We start from the raw sequence: 20932 nt of genomic DNA, 5'->3' as shown, positions 1-20932 counted from the left end.
CATATCTTGAGGTCAGAGGTCAAGGGACCCCTTTGAAAATGGCCATGACAGTTTTTCCTCGCCAAAATTTACTGCAAGTTTGGAGCGTTATTTAGCCTCCTTCTTGACAAGCTAGTATGACATGGTTGGTACCAATGGACCCCACTACAACCTAAAAAATTGCAAGTTGCGTTAATGCGTTGAAGAAATTAGTAGCGTTAAAACAAAATGTGTGAACATTATTATTGCGTTAACTTTGACAGCCCTTTTAAATAGAAATAATTGATTTGAGTTTCAACAAAAATACCCACATTTCTTAAAAAGGAGTTGATGGGGTAAGACTTGCTATATGAAGAGTAGCACAAGTGTGTATGATTTAAGAGCACTGTGAGACTTCACGTTGTGCAGGGCAGCCGTGTCCATATAGCCGAGTATATCCGTAATGTTGACTGTTGCTCCACATACACTCGTCTTTACTGTCTTTATGACTCAAACTGACTAACCAAACATTTACAGCATTGGACTGCCCTCTCCTCTCCCCAAAATGCTGCCTCACTGTGGTGTATATATATAAAAGGCGCCGTCACAAGAGAGGTGAGCAGTCAGCTGTTCAGGCGGCAGCTGGTGTTAAAGTGATGCTTGTGTGCCAAGATTTTATAGTACTGGTCATATATTTGTCGGCGTAAATGTCAAGCAGTGATAAGGATTCTTGTTGTGTGTGTGAACGACTGTGTAGAACTGGACAAGATGGATAACAGCATAACGGATGCATTTGTAAATCCTACCAGAAGGTGCACATTAGTGTTGAAACTATTAGTCCGTTCATTGATTAGTTGACAATCAAAAAATGAATTTACAACTTATTTTTTTTCCATTATTAAGCAAGATGCCAAACATTCCCTGGTGTCAAGACCTAGTGGTAAAACAATTCAACAAGCCCACGGTTCGTTTTGTACTGTGGTTTTTGGGTCACGTTTTCTCCAAAATATATACATGGGCAAGGCTACTTAATGGTCAAGTAGGCCTATGTTCAGATAATTGCCTCTTCTATGTCTCTGGCACCTCATCAAATAATTAACAGGCCTGCATTTAGTAGTGGTGCAACGGTGCAAAGCCCACGGTTTCTACAGTTATTGAACGGTTTGTTTTTTTACATCCCTAATAAGACCCAATCAAGAAGCAAACTTGGGTATCTGCATCATTGTTTTCAAAGGTCTCCATCTCCGTCTGTCCAGATTAACAACCCCTGTCCAGAGCAACCCCGGGGTTTTCAGACTAAAACGGGGTCAGCAGTGTTTTCAAACGTCTCCGTTTTAGGTGTTCTAAAAAACGCCAGAGTGGTGTGGACGCTAGGCATAAGTGTAGCAAAAGTTATAAAATGTATTAGTGTGGATATAGCCTAAAACTCCCAACACTGAGTAAAACACCACTACATGAAGTAACACTCACTGTGTGCAGATTAAGTCACTAGCATGCTCAACCCTCACATGTTCATGTGTGAAAGCCAAGAGACAAACACAGCAGGATTGTTGAGCATGTTAATTGGAACCAGACACAGTGAACCTCCATCTCTCTCTTTCTGTCTCTCGCTCTCTGTCTCTCTCTCTCTCCTTAAAGTGCCTGATCTGACAGTGAATGCAGCAAACCCTGGCCCCACTGCTCATGCCTTGGTGTAAGGAACTGAACCTTCGTTGCTGGTAGTGTTAGAGAAAATTCATTTACAGGACATGTTATGTCACCAGCAGGCTCTATTCTTTTCATCTCTCTGGGTTCTGTCTCTCTCCCCATCTGTTGCCTCCTTTCATTTCTCTCTCTTCCTCACTTTTCTTTAAAACATGTCTTTCTCGGTTTGTTCACAAACTCTCCTTCTCTTCTCCCCTCCCCTCTTCCTCTGTTTAATGCACACTCATTTCTCCTGGCTGTGTCTGTATTTCACCACTGTGCTGTTCTCCCCCTCCCCTCCTCTCCCTCTCTCTCTCAGAGATGGTTTGAGGTCAACCGGCTCACGTGTCTTCGTCTCCTGCTACAGCATGTGGGCTAGAAATTCCACCATCCCACCGTTTCAAATTGCATGTTTCCTGGCTCGAAAAGAGCATGTGCACACACAGAGCCTGCCTCCTGCAAAATGGAGCACACACACGCACATCCTTACATGCATATTTTTCAATGGCACGTTCTCATGTGCACACACACACACACACACACACACACACAACAGAATAGGCATTATATAAGCAAAAACCATTCAGTCAGGAACAGGAAGACTATGGATTATTACTAAATAGATGCTTTTCGTTGATTTATCGATATAATTCTCTATCAACCTGTCATTTTATATTCATTGATAAATATGTATCTCTTCATTTTATGATGATTGAAGAACGCTACGCAGTTGTTCCACCTCTGGTAACATAAACAAACTACTGTTAAGTCAAGTCCGACCATGTAGAGCAAACAACCCTTCAAAGATCCTGTTGACACATCTCCACTTCATCTGTTGAGCCAACATACATGTCCTTTTTAGTCACAGAGAGAAACTTAGTTACTTCACAGTCCTGAATTATGGATGTCCAACTACTGTCATTACCTTCAGCTAGTTACCTGGTTGCTTACAACCGGACTGAAAATGATGTAAAGCAATCATGGTCACAATACACTTCTATCCTGCTAATTTTCACTCCATCTACCGTTCACTTTAATTGAAGCCTGTACGACTCAATTCAAACATGTTTACTGTTTCAATGAGGTTTCCAGCCGGCTTGCAGGTCAGAGTTCATATGTATTCAACTCTGAGCCGTAGATTCAAACAGTTGGCAAAAGAAACCATTACCATGCCATTACCTTGTTTAGTATATCACAATACCTGACTCCAAACTGCAGCATCACTCTTGCTGTTTACAATTGGTGCACTGCTCAATATATATTTGTTACCCACATCAGAATCATGACATCACATCCTCTTTACAGTGTGTTGGGCAATTTCAGGTGGAGAGCTCCGCGCCCGAAAGCAGCGGCTCCTCCTCCTTCACCTCGCTGCTCCGCTGGTCCCTGCTGGGAACCAACACCGTAGGTCTGTAGCAATAAGCACAATATTGCAACACCGCAATATTGACAAGTGAACCGCAGGGGACGGCAAGCAACCACCACAAGCACCATGATCACGGTCCGTCCTCTGTCCCTACAGTATGTGCTTCAACCTTCTCTTCATCCAGAGCAAGTACTCTACCTTGTTCCGACATTTTGATATTCCGAATCATAGCAATCAGACGACACCAAAGCACAGCTGAAAAAAAGCGCTGCGTCTCATTGCCCATCTGTGTTCTGCATTTAACAACAAACAAGTGTTTAATTAGTTTTAAAACTGTCATATTTGTCATTTAAAGAGCAACAATATACCTAATAATAGCCTAAGAATAAAGTGTATTTATACAGCACTAAAATCAGGATACATTTGCAAAATAAAGAAAAAGTTGCAATAATACCACATATAGCGCTTTTGAGCCAGTCATTATCACCGCATGGGAAATTCCTTCATCGCAACAGCTCTACAACACCGACACCACGCTGCTGGATGGCCGTATTGCTGGGCCCGCTGGAGGGAAGGGAGGCACAGGAGAACCAGAACCAGGCAGACTGTCAGACCCTGCTGCAGTAAAATGAGAGGTTTTCTAAAGGGACTCTGGTGCTTGGAAACACTTCCGCTTTTGTCCACAGGGACCGCCAAAATCAACACAAAATGAAAGTTCCCCTAAGTAACTTTAAGAATGGCCCTGAAATATTTGTATGTATTCAACGTGTTGAAAGGCCGTCTTCAAAGAAATCTACAGTAGCTAATAGTTTCGTCTGTCTGTTTTGGTTCATGTTAAAGGTATGGTTAGTAGTGCTGTTCAGATATTTGTTATATTTGTTTATTACTTTCATTGGAAAAAGGTTGGTAAGACTGGGCTGGGTTTTTCGGTTTAATAATTTTTAAAATCTAGTGTGCTGTTGCTCCGTTTCTCAGCATTACAGTCCCGACCTTTCAATATTAGAATAACATTTTAAGACAGTCTCCAATTCATCTAATTGTGTGAGATTCTGCTTGTTGGGACTTTAGCTGGTTAGTGAAGATCTGGAGTTTCTGTTCTGTTAAGTAAGTTTATAAATGACACCATTGAAAACATTGGTGAGTCAGTTTTGAAAGAAGTCTGTTAGCCATTTGCTTTCCAGTTTTCAATATCATTGTTCTAGAGTGTTCTTTCTCCGTGAGGCTGATTGAAGATTGTGTTAATGCTGTAATGGTTAGCTAACTAGGCTAATGCTTGGAGAGAGTGTAACACAACCACCATTTGTCTCAATATGTGAAATAAGTTTAGTATTTATTAAATCATGACTGACCGACTGAAGTGCAGCAGCAGCAGTCTTGTATCTCTACGTACCATTCTGTTGGATTTGTTCCCAATACAACATAGTTAATTATCTCCCCTTTCAAATACCAAAATCATACTTCTTTAAATGAGATCTTTGGCTGAGCAAAAACACACAGGCTTGAAGAGCACATTTAACAACGGCCAAGAGTTTCATTTTGTAGAGTTGCCAACTCACAGAAAATGTACATTAGCTCCAACTGTTGTTATTTCAAACCGTCAATGGTCTGTCTCACCATGACGGTCATGACAGAATCTCTCCATCTGGTAAACAACTGGAACCTGACTCACTGCCAGCAAGGACATCAGCAGTACAGTTTTAAAAACCTCTATGGGTACATGCAGCTGAAAGAAACGGGAAGAGATGCATCTGCATTCAATGAATGAAGTACGCACATAATAGTACGGGGTTCTCCAGGCAGTGTATGGAGCCGAGAATCATGTGGAGATAACAGACTGTGCTCTCTTCACTGGTAAATCCCTCTTCTCCTGTTTGTGTGTGTGTGTGTGTGTGTGTGTGTGTGTGTGTGTGTGTGTGTGTGTGAGTGTGAGAGAGAGAGTCCTCTGGCTCTCTCTACCCACTAAATCCATCTGTACAGGATCCTCATTCACATAACAAAAGTCAACACTGATTCATGCGGCTCACCGTCTTCAGCAGGTTAGTGGCACCAAGGTCAAGCTCTACAAGTCAGGAAACAGTAACACACATGGCACCGACTTCACTTGCCTGGTGTCTAATGTACGCCTCACCGCAACCTCATTTTATTTGAACAGAGATTTGGGAAATCCCATTACCAACTAGGGATTTTCAACAACTATAATTAAGGGATATGGTTGTCACACAGTAACACACTATTATAGGGATACTAATTTAGATTTTTTGTTTTTTCTAACCGATAACTGACCCTTGTTAGATGATCAGGAGGAGTTACTGTAGCAGCCACGGTTGCTGCGTGTATTGTCGAGGACACATGCAGCCACTTTTCAAGTAAAAGTCTCCACCGCATCGTTTAGTTTAGCTGCGAGGTTGTCCGCTGTGTGTCTGCCTGGCGTAACTTTAGCGAGTTTCCTACAGACTGTGTGTGTGTGTGTGTGGCGGCGGTGAGTGCGGGGTTGTCGATGGCGTTATAGCTGTGAACGTAGCAGTGTGTTTACAATTTATTTGTCGGTGAATAAATGCTACAACTCCTCAGCTCAAGACGTGGCTCAGACTCTCTTAAGGTGGGCTGTGGTGGACCAGCTTTTCTCCTTAAAGTGACAAGCCGCTCCTCTGAGTTTTGCTCAGCTTTTTAAGACATTTTTAATATTTCTTTTACCAATAATCGATAGCATTAATCGGTTAAAAGTCTTAATGTCGGTTAACAGTTAAACGGTTAATTACTACCATCCCTATTAACAACTCACTATGTTATGTTTTATGCACAATTTAAATTGGACAATAGTATTTTGCAAAACGATAAGATATCAACCTATCAACAGAATTCCATTCCACTGTAAAGTTAATAAATGACAATATTGAATTATGGCACAGCCCTAACTGTTATCGCTGATAAGAAAGTAGGTGATTAGGTTGCATAGCTTTTGATGGAAAGCTCAAACAGAGTGCCAAACAGCATGCAATCAGTGTTCACTAGAAGCTGGATTATGACTGGTATCAGTGTGACAGAGTGCTCATTCACCGCAGTCCTCGACAGTTACTATTCTAAAGTGTGACTGTTCTTCCTCATTGGCAGTCAATGGCCATGCAAACCCTCTGGCCTTAATCTCTGTCTGTAAATCAATAAACCATACAGGAGAACTATTACTATCAGACTTTAAGTGCAGGTGGAGAGGCTCTGCCAGTGTGTACACTGTGGCTGGAGGAGAACTGTGTCTCCATCAGCCTACCAGCCGTTTTCAACTCAATCAACATCCCAGCCTGCCTTTATGGGGACTGCGGCAGTAGTAGGCTTGGGCGGTATCAAGGTATTATAGTATACCAGGGTATTTAGAAATCCTGACTGTATGATTTTCAAAGCCGTCAAAAATACATAAGCTCCTCTTTCTATTAACCCACCAGGCCTAAGTTGACTCCCCGTCGGGAGGGGGGTTAGTCCTGAAGTTAGCGACAACTTTACATTTGACTATTGTAAGCCAGAAACATAACTAAACATAAAGGATCAATTAACAACACAAAACAATGACAAATATTGTCCAGAAACCCTCACAGGTACTGCATTTAGCATACAAAATATGCTCAAAAATCAAAACATGGCAAACTGCAGCCCAACAGGCAACAACAGCTGTCAGTGTGTCAGTGTGCTGACTTGACTATGACTTGCCCCAAACTGCATTTGATTATCATAAAGTGGGGATGTCTGTAAATGGGAGACTTGTGGGTACCCATAGAACCAATTTTCATTCACATATCTGGAGGTCAGAGGTCAAGGGACCCCTTTGAAAATGACCATGCCAGTTTTTCCACGCCAAGTTTGGAGCGTTATTTAGCCTCTTTCGCGACAAGCTAGTATGGTATGGTTGGTACCGCTACAACCTAAAAATCGCACGTTACCTTAAAGAAATTAGTGGCGTTAAAACGAATTTGCGTTAACGCGTTATCATCATGTTAACTTTGACGGCCCTAGTAATTATGCTAACATGTAACTAAGTAGTATTGGGACCGCAGTTGCAGCAAAAGAACTGACAGTACAAGTGAAAGCAATAAAAGCAGAGTGATAGTTGTGGAGCCGATATTAGCAGCAGTGATGATAGCAGCAATAGTGGTGGGGTAGCAGCGGTAGTAACACTAACATTAGCTACAGTGTTACTAACGTTATTATGAATTTTCCAGCTATCCATCAAAATAATTAGGCTTTAGAAGATAGAATTCATTAATTTCTGTCTGCTTATGAAAAAGCGTCACCACGTACAACGTCTCTAAAGAATCTCCACTAGTTAGTCTACACCTAATGGTGTTTCTCATTTCTGAAACACAAAGAACAAGTAAGCAGATACTGTGAAAATTGTCCTTCATTCTCCATCATGCCAAAGCTGTCTGAGAGCTGTGAAATACTACAGAAAGGTGACACACTGTGCTGCGCTGGCCTTAATGCAGCTCTAGCTGCACTCTGCAACAGCCAGCAGTGTTGCTGTGTAAACTGGAAAAGTATCCCCATGCTTTATGTTTGGGTGCAGAGACTTTCAGAGGACCCTCAGGCCCTCCCAGCTGTCACTGACCTCATCTGTCGTCTTCCTCTTATAGCAGATCACAAGTCATTTGTGAATTGTGTACTGTGTTGGATGGAAGCTTGTCAATTTTGAAATGTCAAATAATCCTCGTGGATCATGTTGGAGATTAGGAGAGCCTGTCGTTGTCACGCAGGGAAACACACACACGGATGAAGACAGGGTGATGAGACACTCGGACTGAGAGACACTTAGGAACAGACGTACTGTAAGCAAGAGCTGCATAATAAGGGTAGAGTTGTGTTCTCTGTCTTCTTGTGTGTGTGTGTCTGTGTGTGCGTGCATGTCTTTGGCAGCCGTACAGACATCTGCTGTGAAGGTCAAGTTTCAGTCTGTATGGAACCAATCAATGGATCCAGCAGTAGAACACCCCTCCCTGCCTTCATCTGCTACACCGGGACACACAAACGCACACATAGAGAAAGCCAACTATGAGCGTGCACACATGCAGACAAAAAGTTATCATGCATACACACGCCTGGTCCACACACACACACACACACACACACACACAAACAAACACACACAAACACACACAAACACACACAAACACACACACACACACCCACCCATACTTCACATTACACAATAGTATGCTCTGACAAATCCCATCACAGAGCCAGTAAACGCACACGCGCATGATAAATATGTGCATGCACTCTTGGAAGCAGCCAGGCAAGCTGAACACACACAGACCGACACATGTGTGGAGAAGGAACCTTGCCCTAGATTCTCAAGGAACAATCTCGTGTTACATCTCTGGTCTCGCAGCCCTTTGTCAAGGCTGCACACTAGTCTCACAGGCCGGCATGTGCAGCACTGCAGAGACAACAGATCACACTCAGGTGGACTGCATGCGCACTTATAGTTAGTGACCTTTGTGCTGAATGCTTCTGTGTTTCCACACTTTAGTAGCTAAGGGTTTTGTAGAGCCAGATGTTTAGATTTTGCTGTGTAAAAAGACCTCGTTTCAGACACAAAAAACAGAACTGGCAAAAGCAGCTGGTTTCTGATTGAACCCATAAACCAAGTGGGTAGAATAAGAAAGCACAACCACAAATTAAAAATGGAAAATGTTCCCATTGTAATACATTTCAGACAATAATTTAAGGTCTTAACCTTATAAATCATTTGCTATTTAGAACCAGGAGAGGCTCATACGGTTGGAATTATCACAAGGTTTTCTCAAATCACCGGGGAAAAATGTTATTCACTTTAGATTGTCAACTTATTTGATAAATAACACAAACACTTTACAATATAATGTAACTAGGGCTGTCAAAGTAAACGCGATAATAACGCAAATTTGTTTTAATGCCACTAATTTCTTTAACGTAACTTGCGATTTTCAATTAGCCTCTTGAAAATCTGACGTGCCACTGATCTTTCGGAGGTTGTAGCGGGTTGTAGCACTTTTATAGCTAGAGTGAAGATACTGGCATCATATGAAACTAGAAAACCTAAGGAATCACATGCAGTTTGGGTCAAGTCATAGTCAAGTCAGCACACTGACAGCTGTTGTTGCCTGTTGGGCTGCAGTTTGCCATGTTATGATTTGAGCATATTTTTCTATGCTAAATGCAGTACCTTTGAGGGTTTCTGGACAATATTTGTCATTGTTTTGTGTTGTTAATTGATTTCCAATAATAAATATATACACACATTTGCATAAAGCAAGCATATTTGTCCACTCCCATGTTGATAAGAGTATTAAATACTTAGAAAATCTACCTTTGAGGTACATTTTGAACAGATAAACAAATGTGCGATTAATCGCGATTAACTATGGACAATCATGCGATTAATCGCGATTAAATATTTTAATCGATTGACAGCCCTAAATATCACAAAAGAGAAGAGAAGAAGTAGGAGAGAAGACATTGTCCATGTAGTGCAGCTTTTCAGACACAACTTTGCAGTAGGAGAAGCTGTAACAATGTACTGCTATAATGTCAACAGAAACTTTGGACTTCACACACCACAACATCCACTATCCTCCGCAGGACACAACCATACGGGTAGCACAGCACATGCACATGACATTTCAGAGGGCATTGTGGTGTTTTAACTAGTTCAAACGGCAGATGACACCAACATAGGACACATCTAATTCATTCAGTTTGGTCCCCTTAATGGTTCCCAGTCAGATTGAAGAGAGTAAACATGGACTGTATGCATGTCTTTTACAGCTTAATATTCATGCAAAGTTCAGGCTAAACTTCTGCTGAGGTTAGGACATTCCAGAAAGTTAAAAAGTAACATTTCCAGCAGCAGCGCAGAAAATATGCCTCTTCAGGCTGTAGCGGCTGTAGAACATAAAAATTCAACAACCAACCGGATTCCCAGAACAGGACCTCAAAAGTAGGCCTGCCTACTGGTGGATAGGTTGAGTAGTAACGGTGTGCTGGCTGTTGGGTAGCGAGAATATCCCTCCTTGGATATTAATGAGCGCTCTGGCTTCATTTAGCTTCCTTTAGGCTTAGAATAAAGATATTAAGCCTGAAATTTAACAGGTTAAATGGAGTTCTCCTGAAAGACCTTTTCTCACAGCATGTAAATAAAGCCACCACAGTGCTTCTCTCTCCATTCAAAAGCTTAATTTCAGTGCAGGACTCCAATACTACAGCCACGCCTCACTAGTACATAGAGGAGTATGTTTGACTGTTCAGAGCTCAGAGTCACTCCCAACACACTTCTGTTTCAAGGTGTGTCATGCTGGAGCTTTATTCCCGTCTCTTTTATTTTCTCTCTCCAACATTAGAAGAGACACTGTGTGTGAGTGCATGTGTGTGCACAGACATTTGCAGTCCACATGTGGCATTTCTTTCCAATCTGAGGACACAGAAGAAAACTGAGGCTGTAAAAGATGGTGAGGTGACGGCTGTCTGGCTGCATGATCTGCACAACACAAAGTCTGCTCGTCTGACAAGTTGCACAGCTCTGGGACTGTCACTGCTGACTGACTGATCAAAGAGGAATGGTACATATGATAATAGCAATTAAAATGATTTACCGTCATGTAGAGCTATTAGACCCATTAAGTAATTGACGACATATATAGAGAACATGTTCAAATCATATTTTCAAATCAAATGTCATCAACCAAAATGGCATGATAAACATTCACTTTGTCACCAAGCACAAAGCACTTTATGATAAAAAGAAATAATAGAGTATAGAAATGCGGAATTTAAAGGTAGATTGTGGCAGGTGAATGCAGAACAGCTTGGAATTGGGGATGGTCACAAAACAAAGGATGTAGGAAAGATTAGAAAGCAGTGATTATGCTCTAGGCAGATAAACGATAGGTTCTTGCTAATGTCAATCATTCTTTAGCCCCGTTTTGGACTAGTGTTATCCATTGCACCCATGTAATTAATTCATTTTTGTCAAAGTGTTGCAAATTTTCGCAACAAATACAATAATAAAACGCATTGGACTTAGTGGACAAGGAGTAAAACGCGTACAAAAAAAAAACTTGGTGTGCAAAGACCTTTCAAAAAACATTTTAGACTGAATGGATAAAAATATCCTCATTTTGCTTCGTACCTGTTTCTCATACATGTTCCACAGCTGGCCAGTTGTGTGTAAGGGTATTTACATGTCTCCTAGCCTAGACAGAAAGCTGCATTCTATCCATTTGATTTCACAACAGCTGTGTGAGAGCAGGTTATTAACAATGCTTTGGGATGTGGCAACAATACACACCATTTCAGTCACCGAGTAATACGCCACTTTAGGTAATGACAGAGGAGGAGATAAGGACTGTAACATTGACCGCGTTTACATGCGAACAGGTATCCTGGTTTGTATATATGATCAGAACAGTGTCCAGGTTTCAGATTGATTTCTCACCATCTCAGCCGCACTGTTCTGTATAAGAATGTTCAGAATAACATGTTTACATGCCACAGTATCCTGGTTTCTAACTCAAAACCGGGATATGATGTTAACCAGGGTACTAGTGCACGTGTAAACGCACTCAGATTGCTGCTTTACTCTGTTTGTATTGTTGTTAATTGAATATATTTGGGTTTGGGGCTGTTGGTTGGACAAGATGGGTAAGTTGAGGATGTCACCATGGACTCTGGGAAAAATGATGGACATTATTTTCAGAAACTTTCTGAAATGTTAAAATCAAATCAAACAATTATTCAATTAATCTTAAACACAATTAACACTTTAATCAACAATGTAAATACTCAGTTGCAGCTCTAGATAGTACTAGCAAGCTTTCAGAGACAAAAAGAGAGAGACAGACAGACAGACAGACAGACAGACAGACAGAGAGAGAGTGCTGACAATGAGAAGATGAGTTCTTTGCGAGGGAATCTTTCCTCTCTCAGGTAACAAGAGTTAACTTGTTTAATTGCGGTTCACATTCCAGCTGAGACACGTCAAATACCAAGTCTACTCACACCAGGGTTGAAGCAATAGGAGTTTTCAAGGCCAATAAACACTGCAGTATTCAGCAGCCCAAGCACTGTGTAGCTGCTGCAGCCTTCTTCATCTATATTCATTGTGAATAGTGCTTTTTTTTCTTCTTTTTTTTAAAAATCAAAATAGGAAGTGTTTGACTTATCACATCATTATGATACAAGTAGAATATCTAAATAGTTATGACATAACACATTTTAACGAATTAAATTCTACAGAGGCAGGCCTGTAAATCATGACTATTCCCAATGCATTCCATATTTCACAACTAATAATGAATCGATAATTAATTTAGTCTATACAGTGTCATAAAACAGAAAGTAACAGGCTACCACCAGTCCAAACTGAAGTCTTTAAGTCACTCATTTTATCTGATCATCTAATTACATTGTCATATCACAAGTTCCAATATTTCAAGAGTAACAGTATATAATCAAACAACTGTTCTGTGTTATTGTAGATGATTTGCAGTATGCATGTACTGTGTTTTCAAACTTGCAGTAGCTTCAAAAAAACACGCCTTAGCAACATTGTCTCTGGTATACAGTGATGACAGTAAAGTTACTGAATAGAGTTGTTTAACTGTGTCTTGGCCAAGAGATTTGATTCCTCTGTTTGCATTTCTTTGACAGAGTGAAGTTGAGCAGTGGAGTCAGGAAACCCACAGAAACCCATTTTGTCCCACACTGGCTCTAGTCAACAATCCTTCCACTGTTCTGAATCAATTCCACTCTATACATTCTGCATGCTATTCTACTCTAGATGGTGGTACTCTATTCCACTCTCTAAGACAGCATTCTATGACGATAGTCTATTCTGCTCTATATGATGTTATTCTACTCCACTTTGTATAAAAGTATTCTATTCCACCCTATATGCCAGCATTCTATTCCACTCTATATGACAACATTCTATTCCACTCTCTATGATGTATTCTATTCCACCATATATGATGTATTCTATTCCACCCTATATGTCAGCATTCTATTCCACCCTATACGTCAGCATTCTATTCCACTCTATATGATGTATTCAGGTCCACCCTATATGTCAGCATTCTATTCCACTCTATATGACGGCATTCTATTCCACCCTATATATCAGCATTCTATTCCACTCTATATGACAGTATTCCATTCCACCCTATATGTATGCATTCTATTCCACTCTATATGATCATGTTACCTCACCCAAAATCTAATGCCTTTAAAAAGACGGTCATTTACCGCGCCATCACTCACTGGAATAGCTGCCCTCTTCACATCCATCAATCCTCTAACAAATCCTCATTCAAATACCATCTAAGAATACATTACTTAAGCAGCTGATCGATAGTCCAGTGTTGGTCATGTATGGTTTTCTTTGTTTTCTTTGTTCCTTTTCCCTGATGATGGGCCTTGAGGCTAAACAAAAATTGTGGAAGATAATGTATGAATTTGAAATTTATATATGTTTGAAAATTTGAGTGTTATTGGTGTAACACAAATCTGATGTTGTATATAGTATGTATGTGATAAATTAATGTACATGATTTCGGACCCCAGGAAGACTAGCTGGTGCCATTGGTATCAGCTAATGGGGATCCTTTTTAAATAAATAAATGACGGAATTCTATATGTCAGCATTCTATTCCACCCTATATGTCAGCAATTATTCCACTCTATATGACAGCATTCTATTCCACTCTATATGTCTGCATTCTAATCCACTCTATATGACGGCATTCTATCCGCTCTATATGACGGCATTCTATCCACCCTATATGACGGCATTTTATTCCACTCTATATGACGGCATTCTATTCCACCCTATATGACGGCATTCTATTCCACCCTATATGATGGCATTCTATTCCACTCTATATGACAGCATTCTATTCTACTCTATATGACAGTAGTATATTCCGCTTCATAAGGCCGTGTTCTATGACAATATTCTACTCTACTATATGATGGTATTCTATTCGGTAGTTGACATTAAATGCTGTGTAGTCACTGACCAGAGAAGTAATCCTATTTATATATTACACATTTTTCTACACCGTCTCTACTCAATTGAATTCTATTTTGTTCTAATACCATTTAAGGTATTCCAGTTCAACTAGCTCTAAATTCATTCAGCCCAGTTCAGTAGGGGGAATCAGATAAATCGTACTGCATCTGTATGTTTATTCTGTCTGGAGTCCTCTTCTGTTCTCTGGCTCCGTGCTGCTGTATTGTGCTGTAATCCGGTGCTGAAGGAGTTAAGTTCTGTGCAGTGGGTGAACTCAAAGGAACTGGCGTTCACGTGGCTAAGCCACTGTTGCTATGGGAGTGAGGCCAGACAGAGGAGAAAGAAACCCCTCTCTCTCTCTGTCTCTCTCACATTTTCTCTCTCTCTATCGTTCTCTTTCCCTCCTCTTCTGCTCTGTCGTTCTCCCGCTGCCAGAGAGCCTGGCTGGCTGGAAAACCAAACGACTAATGAGAGTACACAGCTCTCACTCTCTCTCTCCTTCCCTTCATTTTTCAAATAACATTCACTCTCTCTTTTACTTCAGCTCTCTGAAACATTTTTCTCTCTCCTCCCTTCATCTGTCCATCTCTCCCTCATTCCATCTCTCTCCATCTTTCTCTCTCCATCCTTCTCTCTCTCTCTCTCTCTCTCTGTCTTTCTGTAATATCAGAAAGCCAGCCAGTGAGTCATGCACCAACAGCACAATGCCAGGCTGAATATGCCAGTGTGCGTTTCAGCCCTTTTGAATGCTACCAGGAATTAAAGTCAACACAAATTTAAAGACCAAATGAAAGAGACCAAGCTGAGAAAAGAAGCATATATATGACCAAATATAGCTACTAAAAGCAATATGCTATAGATAAGATAAGAAAAACAAAACCAGGACACTCAAGGACATGAAGCTCTGCTTGGTAACGCAGATATGATGCAGAGTGTACAGCTAGATCTGCTCTGAATTCATCTAATAGGCAATGCACTGCAAAGAAAACATCACAACGTTATGAAGAAAACAAACAACAGTGCAGTTTCCTGTTAATAAATGTATCTCGTATAAAAGTTACAGTGTGAGAGTAGAAAAGTAATGTATATACTGTTCATGACCTTTACAATTAAAAGGTGATTCCAACTAGGGGTAGACTGATTTATTGTTTTGGCCAATTAATCTGCGCCGAAAGGACGTTTTTACAAACCATCATTATCGACGGAACAGGGCTGTGATAGTGGCCGATCACGCTGGGACGTACATCACCGTTTTGTATGGAGGCTACATACACAAAGTCAAGGTAGAGGGGGGCAAAAAAGGTAATCTCTCGAATATATAACGCAACACTATCAGCTCAGGGAGGAAAATAAATCATTCACTGTTACTTTAACTTGCTTACTGTACCAATTTGGCATTCTCTCTTACAAATAATGCAGCCACGTAACCATTCATGAAAAGAAATGAAATCGCACACTTAAGGATCCTCCTTACCCCGGGAATATGCACCAACATTGATGGTTTGCAAGAGTGGCTTTTAACAATGTATGAGGCACTCAACAGCAATAATTCTGGCCAGTCATACTGTAAACCACAGAACAGCCCATCGCCCATTGCAAATAAATAGAAAACTTTCCAATGATGTAATCCACTAAATCACACTTCAGAATATTCTCTTACGAATCATTCAATTCGGAGTGACAAAAAACCTGATTCATTAAAAATGGCGTATGCAAAAGTAGCCAACTAGGCTGCTGCAGAAGTAAAGAAGATTTCGGCCGATTCGTCGGCTATCTGCTCTTTGCTGCTGTTATTATATCGGCCTTTAAAAATCCACTATCGGTCGAACTCTAATTCCAACCGTGAAAGACAAGAACAGAGCTTAGTCTCAAAAACACATTTTGCATTATTTTTATGGTTTTCTGCACAAACAAACAACAGTCACTTCAATCCCTCACTGCAAAAAGTATATCTAGTATAAACCCTGTTAGGCAAAAGACAGAAATAACAGGGATATTTGAACATCAGCATGAAGAATTTCTGTTTATTCTGGGGATTTAGTAAAGGCAGTATGGTTATGTTTACAATGTCTAGTAATGCACACACATCCTGGGACAGGACAGGTGATGTTAGGAGCAGGCATGAAATGAGAGAACAGGTCGGGGTGGAGTGGAACAGGACAAGACTGGGAGAACAGTACAGGACAGGACAATAGAGAATAGAACGAGACAAGATAGCCAAGAGGGAAACAACAGAAGAGGACAGGGACTACGCTAAACTATGGGGTTTAGCAGCTATGACACAATCTAAGTGTCTGTCTATACTAATAGTAGCAACAGAAACCACTGGCCCCAGGACACTGGCACACATCACAGGATGCAATTTATATCTTTAATCATGAGCTTCACTACCAGTTTTAAGCTGTTTACTTTCTTTCTGTTGCCTATTGAAATTCAAGTAGAGAGACTGTAAGCATTCCTATTGTCATTCATCCCTGTGTAGCGTCCCTCTGACACACAGCAACCATGTTAACGTAATGAATTTGATGATGACAAGATCAAGCGTGCTACATTCCGGGGTCAACTGGTGTCAGTGAGGTCCGCAGACAGACACTTCATACAGACAGGTGAGGCTACATTCCATCGGCCCCAGCTTTCTCCACCAACGAGGTAGGAACAAGTAGTGATTACAGGTTCACCTCAGGGGGTGGACAGCTTTACTCAGGCTGTGTCCCAGTCCCAGAAATGAGCCCAATATAAACAGCAGTAGGTGAGATCTCGTCTTCCACTCTAAAGAGAGGATACAGCCAGACTAGATGGACACGCATGAGCCACAGTTGCTCGATCCATTTAGGAGATGTTCCAAACTGAACAAGCACAACCTCCTCATTACTGACTACACCAAAATAGCTTCCCTCACATTCTTTGGTAAAACTGTCTCGTTAGAGGGCCGGGCCAGTAATTCCCTGACAGCAGTGTTCGAAAACACACAGGACAGCTCTGGGTCCAAGATACGACTTGTCTGGGACTGACACGATTCTTTCAATGGAGCTTAGCAAAGGACATTTATGAAAACACACATTGTGTTGAACTATAGTAGGACTTAGTAGTGGTAGTTATGTTTTGCGATTGTGAAATAGATTTTTTAATGGTAGAATTGATATATTTGCTTCATTCAAGTCTATGCGGAGGTAGAAGGAAGTTACCGCTTTTATTCTTGTAGTCTGAGTAACGTGACGTCATATCCGTTACGTATACGCCAACCAAAACAAACCGCAGCGAGCGGAAACGACAAAGTAGAAAACAGCGGAGGATCCACGTGGATACGACCTGCACCCTCACAATTTAAATCTAAAGTGGTAAACACTACACATAGAGTAAAGTATGGAAACACTTTGGGTTTCACACATTGACAGGAAAAGCAGAGCTAGACATCAAGGCTAAAGCTGCATGCTACCTCTGTCATGGACAGGAAACGTTATCGTATTGAGGTAACGTGCGGTCGAGCCGGCTGTCACTCTCATCTCCGTGGTCAAATGGGCCGAAGCTACAACTGTAGAGCACCCATATATGTTAAATGCAAGAAATACTAAATATCTGTACATTTTATTCTGAAAGTGCCAGTTTGGGTCTAAATATATCAACAGTGGGCTACCATATTTTATCTGCTCCTCCATCTCATATGCGTGAAGGACGGGTTTCATTCAGAGCAGTTGAGAGCACCGGGGCTGTGCAATGGTTAGATGGAGATAATAGCAGTCAGACAGGGTGAGGTTTATTCATTCCATATTCAGGACACAGCCAGTCAGTCTGGACTGCTTTCTCGCTGAATGTTTTACTAAAAAGACTATGGCTTTACTGTTGAGGATAACCGACAGGAGGAGATTGTGACTGTTCTGAAACAACCGTCAAATTTCTCCTAGATTATTAACAAAAATCATCAAACATTTGCTGATTGGTCGGTATGTATCTGACTGACTTGAGTACTTGCTTTCTCAAACTTAAAAATCTTATTGGAAAATGAAAACGTCAGTTTATGTGAGGCCAGTTCAATACCGTTTTGTGCTGTGTCATAAAATCAGGTATTGCGCATTGATTTAAAAGAATTGTCCATAAAGTATAAAGATAAGTCGTAGAATTCACCATGAAGTGTAAGACCAACAAGGACCACAAACCAGAACAAGTTAGTGGTCGGTGTGATACACTTTACAAGCCTCTGGTGCTTGGCAGTTAGTTATTTAGATTCTTATCAAGTTCCAGTTTTCTAAATAGAAATGATGTATTTTTAGCATTATATGCCCCTTGTATACAAATTCCATTGCAGTCTTGTGATGAGAATAGAGGTAGTGTAGCACAGTACACCATTCAGGTCTGACGTGGTCCTGCAGGAAACCACCGCAGCTGTCGAGTAGTAGAGCCTAATGTATTCCCAGGGTTATCTGGGAAGCCTGCAAGCCTATAGGAGACTTTATGGCTGCCGTATGTAGCACTGTGTACTGTGTGTGCGTGTGTGTTTTAGAGAGATGGGGGAAGGGTACATCCAGCCAGCAATCCAGCCAGCCCATCCTGGCTTCAGATTACATTTTGTTTCCTTAGGCACCAGAAAACAAACCACTAACACTCTGAGTATCCAGTTACTGCGCTGCCCAAACACCACATAACCTGGACGTCACATAGCAGTACTGCAGCTTACTGTGCGCATATCAACTTGATAAATAAAGACTCATCATGACTACTTTTATTTCGCTTTCCTTGATTTTACTGAAATTCATTATTACATCTACTGATATAACTGAGAGTGTGAGGAGTTTCTGTGCTACGTACTGCAATGTGAGCAATGGGATACATACAACATTACAACATACCTGAAGGTTACTCAGTGAGAATAAACATCTCTGTAAATGCATTTAGTTGATCCAGTATGTATTTTAGACTTGTTGATATGTCTATGTTAAATCTAGGGTTGATAATGTTGAGAAACTAGCAAGAGTATGATAGATTTTAAAAATGATCCCAGTCCAGTGTTGCCAACTCTTTTCCAATGACTATTGGTGCTTTTGTAAAATATTTAAACAATGAGATTCTTTGATAAATAATCATCAGTAATGTGGATAAAGTTCAGAAGATTACATCACTTTACTGTAATGCAGCCTTCAAAACCAGGAAAAGACAACATTTATGCCATATTACGATACTATAATATCTGAAATCTAAGACAATATGTAGTCTCATGTCATGATATCAATATAATATCGATATTTTGCCCAGCCCTAGCAGGCAGGCAGGCAGGCAGGCAGGCAGGCAGGCAGGCAGGTAGGCAGGTAGGTCGGTAGGTAGACAGGCAGGTAGCCCGTCCAATCATTTTATTCAGGCCGAATGAAACGGTTGGACGGGCTTATTACAGTCCTACGACGGCCACAGATACCAGATCTTTTTTCTTTTTTTTGTAAGAGCATTTAATTTATTGATTGCTGTCAGGATGTAAAAAGAATTTACACAAATATAACAAAAATGTTTTTGAACAAGATTACCAACACTATCTTTAAGGCTGACTGAGTGTGTAAGTGTGTATCTAGCATCCAGGCCTATTTTGGAGGTTAATAATACATAATTGACTGTGCAAGTTTCCCCTCATAATTCAACACTATGTGACTTAAATCCAGACTCTAGGATTAGTAACCATTCATTGCCAGGACTACCAACTCTTAGTTACCCATTCGGTTACTTTAGTATATTTTACATTACTGCAAATTCGGCAGACTGGTGTAATACATTAGAGAACACTTATTTTCTCAAGTGCAAACTGAAATATACACAAAATAGTTAAAAGTAATACTAGTTAAAAAATAATGTCCATTCTCTACTGGAACAAATGGTGTAGCCAAATCCATATTATGGTACATATGTGTACCGGCCCTTCTGAAGCATCTACATTAGATGGTGAAAGCCTCTCTTCTGCCATGTTTATTCTCTGTGTCTCTGGTTTGGGTTTGTACTCTAAACAATGCTGCTATTCACGACCCAAAAACTCACTCACACACAGCTTAGAAAAGTTTGTGAGCTGGCTGAACTGCAGCACTGCAACAACCATGCATGGATACTGTATGTGGAAGGTTCTTCCCCGGTCACAGCCGGTCATTTTCTGCTGATTAGCCACACAGAGATGAACCTCAGGCCACAGCCCTAAAAACAAACTAGCAGCACTGCTACTGTACACACACACACATATATACACGGTGGACTGTAATGGAAAACAAAAGCTCCTATAGGCAATGACCTGGCTGCCCTGCTCTTTCCATTCATTGTGAATCCAGATGAGTGTGGCAGTTTTATCCCCAATGTGCCAGCATAGGGTTCTGCTGCTGAGCTTTTTCTTTTTCTTTCAGCTCGTGTCAGTGTCCCTCAAGTTCCACCAAAAACCAAGTGTCTGCGAGGGGATTACAATGTTGTTTAGATGCCCTGTATTTCACTCGGTGTGTCACTGCTGCACAGATTCTCAATGTTTATCCATCAGTCTCTGTTGTTGCCATTTGAACTCTCATGTATTTTTCTGGTTTTAGTTTGAGGCTGACCCTGCAGTGCCAATACTAGGTCACTGCAAAGGAATTTACAAGTGCCATTAATGGTGTACTGTATTTTAGTACTTTCTGAACTTTCTCTTATGCCACGACCCAAAAGAAAAACATTTTCAGGGCTCCAGGATGCCACCAACTGTCTGTGGGGTGTATGTTGGTGCACCTAAATGAAAAAGTGTCAGTGCAACCACTGTAAAAAGTTAGTCTGGAGCCCTGATATTGTTCGTCCTTAAGAGCCGAGCTAATAACAATGGGACACCAAATGTATTGTGAGCGAACAACTGCATGACAGCTATAAATATTAGTGATATCATTTAGCTTAGATATACTGTACAGTAA

General features: G+C 40.9%; 1 protein-coding gene and 1 long non-coding RNA gene across 2 annotated transcripts in view; one reads left to right on the top strand and one right to left on the bottom strand.

Moving 5' to 3' along the window:
• The window catches only part of jmjd1cb (jumonji domain containing 1Cb), a 124244-nt gene that overhangs the window by 98683 nt on the left and 4629 nt on the right, over window positions 1-20932 (bottom strand). The window lies entirely within an intron of this gene.
• Window positions 2565-19035, top strand: LOC119479648. Its single transcript, XR_005204731.1, has 3 exons — window positions 2565-2575; window positions 13388-13392; window positions 18854-19035. It is a non-coding gene; the product is annotated as an uncharacterized LOC119479648 (long non-coding RNA).

The sequence above is a fragment of the Sebastes umbrosus genome, chromosome 20, assembly GCF_015220745.1.
Source record: "Sebastes umbrosus isolate fSebUmb1 chromosome 20, fSebUmb1.pri, whole genome shotgun sequence".
Taxonomy (NCBI): domain Eukaryota; kingdom Metazoa; phylum Chordata; class Actinopteri; order Perciformes; family Sebastidae; genus Sebastes; species Sebastes umbrosus.
The sequence above is the reverse complement of the archived record's forward strand: the minus strand, read 5'-3'. Positions and strand labels throughout refer to the sequence as shown.